At 49.7% G+C, this 13198-nt stretch overlaps 1 protein-coding gene across 1 annotated transcript in view; it reads left to right on the plus strand.

The window, feature by feature from the left end:
• CNNM4 (cyclin and CBS domain divalent metal cation transport mediator 4) overlaps window positions 1-13198 on the plus strand; it is a 37685-nt gene that overhangs the window by 1530 nt on the left and 22957 nt on the right. The window lies entirely within an intron of this gene.

Here is a 13198-nt window from a genome sequence, read left to right on the forward strand (position 1 = left end):
AGGATGGAGTGAGGCTAATGCCTTCAAGGAGGCCAGCACCGGGGCATGGAGAGTAGGGCATGGTACTGGAGCCAGCAGGTCCTATTGGGGTCGGGTGCGGAAGGGGCTGGGGAACCCGGAAAACCTTCACAGCAGAGGGAACATTTGGGGAGATCCTTGAAAGCTGGGGAGACTTGGTCCTTGAGGCAGAGGGTACCCCTTGAGCAGAGAAGCTGAGTTGGGCAGCAGAGAATGTGCTTCTGGTTCAGCAGGTGGTTCCATTCCTGTGGGTACAGGCTCTGCTGATCAGTGGTCAGTAGGGGAGAGACCGAGACACCCAGGGCCTTGGGAAGAGCCTGAAAGTCAGGGCAGTCCGTCTGCTGGGCTCTCGGAGCTCTGGAAGGTTCTGGAGTCAAGCGAGTACAGTGTCACCGGAGCGCCTGGCCCCCGGAAGCCAAGTTGGGAGGGCACTCGCTGGCTCCCTGCCGAGAGCAATGCCAGGTAATGCTTTTGACTGTTCAGCAAAAGCGAGCAGATTAAGCTTTGGTTATTCTATCTTTCCCAGGCGCCGCACATAAGCGTTCCTCCTGTGGTCTGCTGGGCATCTTCAGTCGGCCTGGTGTTTTTTTTCTCACACGTGCTCTTGGTAGTTAGACACTTGGAGGGTTTACTCGGCAGCTTCAGCGCTCAGAGCACACACCCCTTTCCTTACTTCTAGCAAAACTTTCCTCCTGCTTCTGCCACTCCGAGTGACAGTAAACAAGCCAATTATGGAGCAAAACCCTCCTCGGCCAAAGGCCCAAAGGCGGTGAGGAGACCAAAAGGGGAGCTCTTTATAAAGGAATGGGGGAGGTCACCTAAATGCCAGAACTCTGCTTCACTCCCCACACATGGGACTCCTGCTGGCTGAGGCAAGACCTCAGCCCGTTGTTGCTCATTTCTGGAGAGCCTCAACTGGCTGGATCAGTGGGTGACAGAGTAGGATAGGGAGGAGCTGGCCTGGCAGGGATGCTGGGGTTAGAGCCAGGGTGGGGACTGGGTACCTTCCCTTTTTCAGTTTGACAGACTGACTCTCAGCATCAGATCTGAGAACTCCAGTTATATAAGCTTGAGTGGGAGACAGCCTGTAAGGTGGTCTGCAGAGGGGCTGGTAATGGCACAGCCCCGGGGGAGCTTCAGTGTGGGCAGACCCAGGAATGGGGGAACCCAGGTATCAAGTCCAAACAGAAGAGCAGGGGGGATTTGAGTTCCACCCCCACCCTGCAGCCTCTAGGCCCGGAGGGCTTTTCCTGTGTTGCTTGGTCAGGAGCAGGGCTAGGACTCACCAGGGCGGCTTCCTCCTTAACCACCTCTATGGTCTTTGGGACTTGCTGGTGACACACCCGACAAGCACGTTTGCGTCGTCCAGCCCGGATCTGGATCCAACCCGTATGGACTGGCATGGTCAGGCGTCTCGGCCCCTGATCAGCAGGGTGGGAGCTTCCTGAATCCTGGCAGGGCCATCTTTGGGCTCATCTTTTTTTTTTAATTTAAAAAGTACCACCACTTCCTGAAGCTGGGAAAACAGAGCTAGCATCTCTGAGGGCAGAGCTGTGTTGAGTGGGGCTCTGCAGATACACACTTTAGTCCCCTGGACCCTCCTCCTTATCAAGCCTGTAGCCTGAGGCTGACGCCTGGTGGGGCTGCTGGTGGTTCTGTGGGCGCACAGGCACAGTTTGCGTCCTGCGTTGTGGGGCCCTGGGCATCACACCATCATTTCTTGGTTCCTAGTTTTAACTCATGGCTGTGCTGGGCTCCCCAGAGTGTGATCTCTCACACATCTTCTCCTCGGGCATCTAAGGCCCTCTTGGACATGGCAAATGCTCAGTGTACACCTGCAACTTACTGCCTTTTCTTTACAAATCTGGTATTTAGAAGGCTTCTTTTTTATTTCATTTTTAAAAATATTTATTTGGTTGTTCTGGGTCTCAGTTGTGGCACATGGGATCTTTCTAATTTCTACCTGTGAAATCTTTAATTGCAGCATGTGGGATCTAGTTCCCTGACCAGGGATCAAACCCAGGTCCCTGCATTGGGAACCCGAAGTCTTAGCCCCTGAACTGCCAGGGAGGTTCCAGGCTGCTTCTTTTTTGTTGTTGTTAAGAAAAACCAATGAGTCGGGTTAACACAGCACTGTCAGCAGCACAGATATTTGAGCCGGGGTCCCTGCCTAGTCGAGCCAAGGGGCTTTTCTGTGTTCTGGGGACCCTTCATCACCTCCAGGCTGGATGAGGGCCCTGAATCCCTCCAGAGTCTTTCCGCTGTGGGTGTGACCCTCTTTTAAGGTCATTTCATCTCCACCTCACCCACCAGCATTGTGAGTTCATTGAGGGTTGGCATCGTGCGTACCAGCACTTTCTCCACTCATTTGCCTGGCGAAGAAACGAACAGTAAACGTTTGTTAAACAATGAGTGAGCAACAAGTGAGTGGCTCTGTCACTAGCCAGGCCGGCCTTGCTGGCCCTGAGGACACTCCCAGCCTGGAGCCTTTGTGCTGGCTGCTCCCGCAGGCGGAATGTTCTCCCCCAGACTCTGTGGCTCACTCTCCCCTCCCTTGTGTCTGCTTCATCTTCTCAGTGAGGCCTTCCTGCCACCCTTATTTAAAGCTGCAACCCCTGGTCCCTCCCTGACCTTCCTAATCTAACCTGACCCACCCTGTGCTCATTTTTCTTTTTCTCCTATCACTTTCTAACAACTGTGTGATTTACGGGTTTACATTTTTATTGTCTGACTCCTCCCACTGTACCAAAGGGCAGGTCTAAGTGTTGTTCACCCATATATCCCTGCCCATAAAATGGTTCTTGTTTAGTCCCTCAGTTGCGTCAGACTTTTGCGACTCCACAGACTGTAGCCCACCAGGCTCCTCTGTCCATGGGATTTCCCAGGCAAGAATACTGGAGTGGGTTGCTATTTCCTCCTCCAGGGGATCTTCCCAACTCAGGGATTGAACCCATGTCCCCTGCATTACAGGCAGATTCTTTATTGCTGAGCCACCAGGGAAGCCCTAAAATGGTTCTTGGTACATAGTAAGACTTTGATTAAAAAGTCACTGAAGGAATGAATGACCTGTCAGATTTGAGAATTACCCCCATTCCAGAAGTGTTACAATTTTGAGGAGCTGATAAGGGATACAGACAAATGGGTGTGCGGTGCTGTTATCCAGGGACTTGACCGTTTCCAGCTGCACCAGGAAAGCCAGGAGGAGCTCCTGCAGAGACACACGTGTTAGAGGTTCGGGTCACGGCCTGAGAAGCAGAGTTTGGGGTCCTGGTTCCCCTTCCCTGTGCTTCAGTTTCTCAGTGAATAAGCGGTCTTTGAGCATCAGGAGCTGACATAACTTCACTCACCAGTGAGAATCATGGATATGCTCTGCACACTTAGAGACAGGTGCAGAGAGTCATTGCAAGCCTGCGGCTTTGAGCTTTGCCTTGAGACTAAAGCAAGGAGGTAACAGCTTCCTGGGCTTCCCAGGTGGCTCAGCAGTAAAGAATACACCTGTCAGTTCAAGAGACATAGGAGACACAGGTTCGATTCCTGGGTAGGGAAGATCCTCTGAAGGAGGAAAAAGCAGTATCCCTGCTCCAGTATTCTTATTCTTACTGGGACAATCCCATGGACAGAGGAGCTTGTAGTCCATGGGGTCGTGAAGAGTTGAACTCGGCTGAGCATGCCCACCTGACTGCTTCCCAGTTGCTTCTGCCTCCCAAAGGAAGGCAGCTGTTGCCAGGTGTTTACTGAGCCCTGTACAGTGTGTGAGACCTGGCGCCGGGCGCTGCGGGCCCCCAGAGCAAGGCCCGCAGGCTGTCAGGCCACTAGGAGGCTCCTGCTGTTGGAACCTTGGTCCTTCTCCTTGAACCTCCCCTAGAATGTTGGCAGTACCGCGTGTTGTGGTTGAGTTTGGCCACAGCTGGAAATCTGAAAACAAAGCCTCCCTGGGCTACTCCTGGCTGGCCATGTCTTTCTTTCACCACAGATGCCTGTGAAGACCCTGGAAGCACAGTAATGAATGAACTCTCCCCTAGAGGGTTTGGAAGCCCCGCCCCTGATTGAAACCCACCCTCCAGCTTCTGCTCTGCCCCTCCCTGCAGCTCATTCCTCCCCGCCCCAGACATTCAGCTCTTCTTTAGTCATCTTATCTTTCCCCACCCACTTTATAACCACCTAGCCCCCAGTAAAGAGCTGGGTTTAAACTCTGGGTTGGTCACTGACCCCTGAGGTAACCTTAGGCCTATTACTGTTCCTTATAGATAGTGGGTTATATATTGGAGGGAAAAAGCTAGAAATGATTTCATTAAAAACTCCTCCTGTATTTCCTATGCCATTCTTCCCCAGCGGCTTAATTTTATTCCTGAAACAACTTTATAAAGGCTGGAAAGAACACTGCATAATTTTTGCTTTCGGTTCCTACCATCTGGCACACCTTAAAAGCATCTTGTTTCCCTCCGCCTGCTTGTTCTTTCATTTGCTCAACAAGCATCTAATTTTTGGAATCCTGTGTGTCAGACGGTGTGCTGGCTGTTGGGAGTCAGAGGACTAACACAGCCCTGTTCACAGAAGTCGTGGTCTACGAGGGAGACAGACGTGTAAACAAAACTTAGGTAGGCACTGTGGGGCTCCCAGGAAGGCCTAGGCTTCCAGAAACTTCTGAAGTTAGAAGGACAGGACCCAGTGATTATTTCAGAGATGTCGAAGTCCGACTGGGAAGTATTTGTGAACATGTGAGGTTTTTGCCTGGGATTCAGGTTGAAGATGTTGTCATTTAAGGGAAGTGGAGGAGGGAGCAGAGCCAGTGTGGCGAGGGTGGGGGGAGGGGCAGTAGTAAAGAATAACGGGATGACCCTTTCTGGGGTTGCAGGGTGTCTGGTGGGTCAGTGAGCGTCCATACCCACCTGGGCTTCCTGTTCACGTGCAGATGGGGCACAAACAGAACTCAGTGGGGCTGGGGTGTGGCTCTCAGTCCTAGCATGTGCTTGCTGGTCCTAGACCACCCTGAGCGGCACGAGCGCAAAGTCCACCCGGGTAGGTGTGCAGGCCAGGTGCCACGTGGGCTTGGGAGTGAGGCCCGTGGGGCTGAAAGGTTTGGGAGTCAGCTGAGAGCGAGCAGCATGTGTGAGGCATGGAGGAGCCTGGCTGAAGCGAGCCCAGGTGTGGGATGGGACAGTCGTCAGGAGGAGCTGGGAGAGGGCAGCCTGCAGAGTGGAGATCAGAGGCAGTCCTGCACCTGGACGGCGCCACCTAGAAACAGTCTCAATCTGAGCTGGTGATTTGATCTCCAGAGGCCTCTCTGGGGGCTGGTGTATCTGAGCGAGTGAGGGAGATGCCAGCGGGCAAGCTGAAAAGACGCTGGCCAGGCTGCTGCTTGCTTCTCTTCACTGTGAGGCTTGTGGGCACCTCTTCCCCTCGCTGGCATCGTGCAGCCCATGGACAGCTTCCACAGAGGTGCTGGGGCTGAGAGCACTTTGAGCCATCTTCTGTTTACAGACCTCTCCCTACAGCTCTTGTGTGTGTCTGGAAGGTGCTGCCTTACAGCCAGGCCCTAGTAAGAGCTGCTTAGAGCTTTACTTGTCAAAAGTCTTGTATTCCTAATTCAAAAGACCAGCTCCAGAGTTTTCCTTGACCGCTCTGGTCAGGACAGGGGGTATCGGACAGTGCACAGACATCAAACCCCAAGCCGCAGACCTGCGTCCACAGAAGTGGGTAAGAGGCAGGAGACTCCCAGGAAGTGAGGCTTGTCAGTAGAAGTCTGACGTTTCAGTTGGCTTTTCAAAGCAGAGTAGACATGGCTCTTTTCACGTGCTACAAGCACTTGGATAAGGTCATGGGGTGAGAGATGAGCTTCTCAGCTCTGGGTGCCCTCCTTGGAGAAAGCTGCTTCTGTGTGTTGTGACTGCCTCTCAGGCCTTCCCAGAGGGGCGGGGAGACTCCAGCATTGAGTGCCCATCCCCACGGTGGTGCTGTCATGCTGACCAGCCGGGTACCTGAACCGCTGGGACGTCCTTGAGGGAAAGGAATGGTGCCTTGTGACGTTTTTCTTGTCTCCTCGATGGCAGGGACTGCGAGCCTGTTTATCAGACACTCTCTTAACAGGGGAGCGTGCCCGGAATGGAAGGATGGACCAGGCCCTTCTGTCACTGACTTGGTGACTGATTCTGGTAGAGCCCCTGGTTACTACAGCCCCTCCCTGTGGGGAGGGACGGCTTGTCTTGTCCTCTCATCACACCTGAGCATCCAGGATGGACATCCGGTTGTACAGAGCTTCCTGGCTACAGCACAGACTCCTGGCTCGTTTCATGGACTGGATTCTAGACTACGTAGTCTATTCCTGTTCCGTTGATTATGTGATTTTCTTTTCACTGATGTTAATTGAAAAGACCTGTGTATTATTATCAGAATCTTTGAAAACACACAGAAATCAAAACAAAATATCTATAAGCCTGTGATCTTGTAGATAGAAAGAACCACTTTTGCTATTTTGATCTATTGTGATAAATTTTTAAGAAACTAAAATTTTTTTTTAAATTATTGTTGACTTTTTTTTTTTGGATGTGGGCCATTCTTAAAGTCTTTATTTGTAACAATATTGCTTCTGTTTTATATTTTTGTTTTTTGGCCTCGATGCACATGGGATCTTAGCTCCCCCGCCAGGGATTGAACCTGCACCCCCTGCATTGGAAGGTGAAGTCTTAGCCACTGGACCACCAGGGAAGTCCCTTAAATGTTTTTTTCTTCTAAGTTTATAAAGTCTTATGACAAAACAACAGGGTCAAAATCATTTTCATTTTTATTGTCATGCCCTCTCCATTGAGCTTCCCATGTGGCACAGTGGTAAAGAGTCTGTCTGCAATGCAGGAGACCTGGGTTCAATCCCTGGGGAGGGAAGATCCCCTGGAGAAGGGAATGGCAACCCTCTCCATTATTCTTGCCTGGACATTTCCACGGATGGAGGAGCCTGGCGGGCTACAGTCCATGGGGTTGCAGAGACGGACACAGCTGAGTGACTAACTCTGCTCTCTCCCAGTAGCTGTCCTTATGTGTTTTTCACACTGAAATCACTGTTTGTGAACACAGTTTGCTGCTCTGCTGTTTGGACCAGAGTTTAGATCCCTTCTTCAGATTTCCCCTTTGATAAGAAAGGAAATCCCTTTCTATCCCTGGGTTTCTTAGGAGGAGCGTCTAGGAGGATTTCCAAAGGCTGAGGGCTGGGCTGTGCCCTGTGGCTGACAGGGGAGCCCAGAGGGCTGGGGTGTGCAGCCTCCAGCCTGTTGTGTTGGGGGTTAAAGCTGCGATTGCTGGAGCGGTCCCCAGAGCTTACAGCCAGAGGCGCTCCCCTGCTGCAGGGCCCATTTACCGTGAACTGGGCAGGGTGAACTGGGCAGGGTGCTCGAAAGACTGGTTTCCCCGGGCTCTCTGGAACGCCTGGTCTCTGGCCAGCAGGCAGCCAGGAGCCTTGGTTGGAAGGTCTCCCCCTCCTCCACATTGTCACCGCCCCGGGCAGGCTCACTCACACACCCAGACACATCCGCACCCCTACACACATACACAGTCCCCCACACGTCCATACCCACACACTCAACAACCCCCCACAGCCACAGCCACACCCGCACGCTCACACACACAGCCCCATACCCACACCCGCACATTCACACGTACAGCTCCATACCACACCCGCACGCTCACACACACAACCCCATACTCACACCCACACACTCACACACACACACACAGCCCCATACCCACACCCGCACACTCACACACAACCCCATACCCACACCCACACATTCACACTACAACTCCATACCCACACCCGCACATTCACACTACAACTCCATACCCACACCCGCACACTCACACACACAACTCCCGCCCACCCACTGCACACCCAGACACATCCATACCCACCCCCTCACACATACAGTCCCCCACACGTCCATACCCACACACTCAACAACCCCCCACAGCCACAGCCACAGCCACACACTCACATAACCCCACAGCCACACCCGCATGCTCACACAGCCCCATACCCTCACCCACACACTCACACAGCCCCATACCCACACCCGCACACTCACACAACCCCATATCCACACCTGCAAACTCATACACACAACCCCATACCCACACCCGCACACTCACACACACAACTCCATAGCCACACCCGCACACTCACACACACAACTCTTGCCCACCTACTGCACACCCAGACACATCACACACCGCCCCCCCGCCCCCCCACACATCCACATACATGCGCACATCCCCCTACCCAGCCTCACACACCCCACACAGGCAGGCTCACTTACACACACACAGGGACATGCTTTTACATGGGCAGACAGGCATACGTATTTATCCCCTCCAGGCAGGTGCTTCCCTCTCTCTCACACACACACACGAAGGCCTGTGCACATACACTCAAAGTCACCTGGAGTCCTGCTTTTAATATACATCCGTCTCTCATCAAACTTGCCCAAGAGTGAGTTTAAAGAGGAGCAAAAGCTTATGTAGTGGAGTTTATTTTGTTAAAGGCTCAAAACAGTGACTGGCTTTTGGGCTCTGTGGTGTCTGATGACTTGATCACCCACATTAATGACAGCATCTAGCCAGAGGCTGTGGGGAGGATGGAATGAGGTGAGGCACGCACGGGGCTTAGTTCAGGGCCTGGCACCGTGTCGTCATGCAGGGTCAGCTATCTTAAACATTACTGTTATTACCGTCCGAAATATGCCCCCATTTGGGCCATGGTGGTTCACACGTACCAGCTGTGCTGGCAGCTGCCCCACCGTCTGGGCGTGGTGCCTTTCTTGGAATTATGAAGACATTGAGGTCAAAAAGAGCCTGCTATATAATTACAGGCTCTTTTTAATTCAGATGGCATCTTATCTGGACCCTAGTGGGTATGTTAAGGGTAACAGAAACCAGAGCTTAAGGAAAAGAGAAGTCCAGAACAGTAACTTAAAACTGAGGAAATGCTCCTCATTTACTTATAATTTTTTCCCTGAAAATTCCTGCCACCATCCCGATTGCCAGCACCATCATGGCAGGAGCACAGAGGAGGTCGCTGCCCTGGGGAGATGGCCAGGGAAGCAGCGTGGCTGCACCCCGTGTGGGTTCTCTCATCTCAGGGCCTGCCAGTCGCCTGTCCTCCTGGGTGCCCTGGTTAGGGAGGGCACCTGATAGAAAAGCAGGAACAAGAGGGGGACCCACAGCCTGGAAGAGGGTGGAGCAGGGATCATGAAGAAGGAAGTGCCTTCATGAGTGGTTAGCCTTTGTTGAGTCCTGGGTTAACCCTCCAAGCGCTGTAGACGGAGAGCCAAGGCTCAGAGAGGACAAAAATCTTTCTTTCTCAGCCACGTGACAGCTAAGTGGCCGCCCCAGACTGCTCCCCTCCCCGGGGCCAAGCCCTCAACTGCTGTTCTGTGTCACTTAGTGAGATTGTAGATTCTGAAAATGAGACCAGAAGATTGGGATATCCCAATAACCCCAGGCTAAAAAATGTACTGTCTGTTCTACATTAAAAAAAAAAACTTATTTAACCAGTCAGGTAGGTGGGTGGTAGTATATCACTGTAATTTTCTTTTCTTTGTGATTTTGATATAGAGTTCCCCAGTGACTAATGTTGATCGCATTTTCAGTTGCTTATCGTCCATTTTGGTGATTAATGCCTTTGATTCCCTGTTTAAGATTCTTGGGGCTTCCCAGGCTGTGCAGTGGTGAAGAATCCACCAGCCAAAGCAGGAGACTCAGAGGCTCAATTCCTGGGTCGGGGAGATCCCCTGGAGGTGGAAATGGCAACCCACTCCAGTATTCTTGCCTGGGAAATCCCATGGACAGAGGAGCCTGGTAGGCTACAATCCATGAGGTCACAGAGAGTCAGACATGATTGAGCATGCACACATGAATGCATTAAGATTCTTTGCCCGTATGAAAACCAGGAGGAATCCTGTGTTATATTCTGGAAGCTGTATTGTTTACCTTAGAGATCTATAATCCTTCTGGAATTTGCTTTTTATGTGTTACAGGTTAAGATTTTTTTTTTTTTAATTCCTATGGATGTCCAGCTACTCCAGTAGAACTCATTGAAAAGACTCGTTTCTCCACTGAACATGCTGTATGTGGGGGTCTGTCTCTGGACACTCTTCCATTGGTCTGTTTATTTTTTTTCTTTTTCCAGTACTGCATTGCCACAATTGCAGTAGTTTTATAGTGAACTATAGTTTTATAGTGAACTTTGGTTAATGTTAACACTTTGTTCTTTGTTGTTCTTCGAGATTTAACCTCTTGCCTGGGAATTATATGGAATTGCGTTGATTTCCTGCATAGCTCAGTCAGTGCCCAAAATACGGGAGACCTGGGTTCAATCCCTGGGTGGGGAAGATTCTCCTGGAGGTGGAAATGGCAGCCCACTCCAGTAGTCTTACCTGGAGAATCCCATGGACAGAGGACCCTGGCAGACTGCAGTCTGTGGGATTGCAAGAGTCAGACTTAGCACTATCTTTTTTTTTTTTAAACATAACTTGAAGACTTAACATCTTTATAGTAAAGAATCTTCCAGTCTCCAAACATGGTTACCCCTGTCTTAGTACATGCTCTCTCTCTCTGTGTTTTCAAATCTATACTTAAAAATTTATTTATTTGGCTGCACCAGATCTTAGTTGTAGCATGTGGGATCAAGTTCCCTGACCAGAGATTGAACCCAGGCGCCTTGCGTGGGGAGCTCAGAGTCTTAGCCACTGTAATACCAGGGAAGTTCCTAATTTGTACTCTCTTAATTTCTTTCAACAATAATAGTCATTTTCTGTGTAGAAGTCTCACGCTTTTCTTAGATTTATTGCTAGATATTTGGTGATTTAAAAAAATTCTTTTTCCAGATGTTTGTTGCAGATTGTTCCAACCAGGGTGTTCTGCAGTTCAGTTCAGGTGCTAGCCACCTGGAGTTAGTAGACTCAGTCCCCTCGCGTGTGAGGGCTCAGACCTCCACAGACTGCCCTCACCTCAGATGCCAGCCTCAAGTGGGGTTCCCTACACCTGTGTACGTCTGGCCAACTGGCTCTAAATTCAGGGGTCTGAGAATTTGCTAGAATGGCTCACAGAACTCAGAAAAGTGCTCCACTCAGGATTGCAGCTTTGTTTTACGGGCTGTGCCTAGGATGGAGTCTGTCTGAGGGACGGAGCGCTCCAGGCCTTCTCCCCCTGAGCCCGGGTGTGTCATGCTCCTGGTTCATCAGTGGTTTTACCAGCCGGAGCACTCCCCTGAGTTTTGAGATCCAGAGTTTTCATCATCAGAACTTCCTCAGCATGACTGGTGCAGGCATCGGGCCTCCCTGGAGGCAGGGCCTTGTGTAGCTTCTTGTATTTAACTGGTGACCATCTCCAGTCTCCCTCTAGGGTCCCACCTAGAGTCACCTTATTAACATCACAGAGACACTGCTGTCACTCAGCAAGTCCAAGTGTTTTCCAAGCTCTTTGACGGGAAGCAGGATCAGAGACCAGGTATATTCTTTTTATTAAAAATTAAAAAAATATATATATATATTTTTGGCTGCACTGTGTGGCATGTGGGATCTTAGTTCCCTGATCAGGGATTGAACCCGTGCCTTCTTTGGTGGAAGTGGAAGCTCTTAACCCCTGGACCACCAGGGAAATCTCAGATGTATTCTTTATTACATTATACAAATATAGTGAAATGTAGTTAATTTTTGTATAGTGACTCTGAATTTATTGACCTTACCAAGTTGACTATTCTGATAGTTTATTTTAGATTCTTTTGGCTTTTCTACGTATATGATTATGTTGCCTATGAATAATGGCAACACTACTGATAAACTTTAAGCATTTTATATCTTGTTCTTGCCCTATTTCACTGGTTAGGATCTTTGGGATCATGTTGACCTGGTGACAGTGGGCATCCTTGTTTAAATATCTATTGAGATAATTGAATGATAAATCTCTTTTTTTTCTGAATTATACTGATTGATTTTTGAGTGTTAATCCTTAAACATTTGTTGCATAACTGGAATAAACCTAACAGTCACGATGTATTCTTTTTACACATCACTGGATTTGCCAGTACCTTTTTTAGAATTTTGGCATCTACATTCATGAGAGAGATAGGTCTGTAATTATTTCTTCTGCCATTAAAAAAATAAACAAAAAACAATTGAGAAAGATATTATTACAAGGTGTCCCTGTTAGGTTTTTGTTTGTTGTGATAGGAAAAATAATTGCTTAATTATTACACCTTTTCCCTTCTTTCAAAATATCCCAATTTAGGCAAGCAGATTTGAACATGGTAAGTAATATTCTCACCCTCTCCTTCCCCCTCACCTGCTTCTCCTTCTGACAAGCCTCTTACATCACAGCAAATGTTGCTGCAGGTTTGTTTTTTTTTTTTCCCATTTTTTAGTTTTTTTCTCCTTCTTCGGGTTTATGATATCAAGGTCTTGAGTTATTTTAATAGTTTACAAATTATTTGGGAACATGTGTGACTATCAGGAACCAACTGAGATTCACCAAAGAAACCCCCCCGCCTCTTTTTTTTGTGTGTGAAAGGGGTAGGATTACTAGGTTAGTTCAGGAGAAAGCCAGCCCTAGACATAAGGTATCTTGATGTCAGCATTTAAGAGAATTTCCTGTTATGTCTTCATGGCTAACACGAGACACGTGGGCCATGAATGTCCCATTTAATTTTTTAAAATTTACTTTTAATGGGAGGATAATTGCTTTACAATGTTGTGTTGGTTTCTGCCTCACAACAAGGTGAGTTGTCCATACGCATACGTATACCCTCTCCCTGTTTGGCCTCTCTCCCACCCACCCCGAAGCCCAGCCCTCTGGGTCATCACAGAGCGCTGAGCTGAGCGCCCGGTGCCGTCATCAGCTTCCCACTAGCTCTCTTACACATGGTAATGTGTATATTTCAGTGCTTCTTTCTCATCTCACTCTCTCCTCCCCTCACTGTGTCCGCAAGACCGTTCTCTGCGTCTGCATCTCTGTTCCTGGACGGTGGTCCAGTTTTTAGATTGATTTGCCCGTAGTTATTAGTTGGTTGCACAAACAGGTCCGAAGAGTGGATGCCTCTCAAGGCAGTAAGTGCGCTGTGAGTCTGAGCCATCGTGCGAGGAGTGATGGGAAAGGAGAGCCTCCTAGGGGGGGTGGGTCTGGAGTGGTAGGCCAGGAG

Source organism: Bison bison, unplaced genomic scaffold (genome assembly GCF_000754665.1).
Source record: "Bison bison bison isolate TAMUID 2011002044 unplaced genomic scaffold, Bison_UMD1.0 scf7180017864508, whole genome shotgun sequence".
In the NCBI taxonomy this organism is placed as follows: domain Eukaryota; kingdom Metazoa; phylum Chordata; class Mammalia; order Artiodactyla; family Bovidae; genus Bison; species Bison bison.